Source organism: Tupaia chinensis, unplaced genomic scaffold, assembly GCF_000334495.1.
Source record: "Tupaia chinensis unplaced genomic scaffold, TupChi_1.0 Scaffold000152_1, whole genome shotgun sequence".
NCBI lineage: Eukaryota > Metazoa > Chordata > Mammalia > Scandentia > Tupaiidae > Tupaia > Tupaia belangeri.
The window spans coordinates 754,226-755,062 of record NW_006159623.1 but is presented as its reverse complement, the minus strand read 5'-3'; positions in this window follow the sequence as shown (position 1 = coordinate 755,062).

Genomic DNA, 837 nt, shown 5'->3' with positions numbered 1-837 from the left:
CCTTCCTCGTTGCCTCTCTCCCCACATGCAGGAAGTCCGTGCTAGGAGGTCTCCTCAAGTCTTGCTCATCATTCAGATGCAGTGTTCTATAATCCCTCGGTCACGAAAGCTCCTCTGGTGTTGGAACGGCAGGGCTAGTCAAGAGGTGGCCCCTAGTGAACGCTTAGGATGAGGTGCGGGTGCAATTGCTTGAGAAAACCTGCTCTGTAACCATGACTTTTTGCAAAGAGTTATTTATTTAATTGTATTAATTATTATTATATTTTTAAAATTTGCTATAAGGCAGATGTGCTCACCAGAGAGAGAGAGAGAAAGAAAATGAGAAAGCAAGCCACCAGGTCTGGGACTTGAACCATGGTTGTTCATGTGGGAGTCTAGTACCTCAACCACCATGCCACCTGCTGGTGGATCATGGCATTGAGACCCTGTTGTTTACTGTTTCTTTTTCTCTCTCTCTTGCTCATGGGCCAGCAGGTGGTGTGAAGGTTAAGGCAGCTGAATCCCACATGGCTGACTCTGCGGTTCAAGTCTGGACCTTTTGGCTTAGAATACATGCTGGGTGCATGAACATGCATACCCAAAATCCCAAGAGAAGAATGGAGAAGGAACTGTGGCATGGCCATCCCCCCAGGGCGTGATTTCTCATTTTCTCTCTCTGTCTAGTGAGCCCACCTGCCTTATGACAAAAATCCTTAAAAAAAATCCCGGGAACCAGCAGTTAGTTTAATGGCTATGTCGCTGGACTCCCACGTAGTCGGCCGCGGTTGGCGTCCCAGACCCGGTGGCTTAAAACTCACACCGGGCATGTATGCATGCGTGCCCAAGATCCTGAGAGGA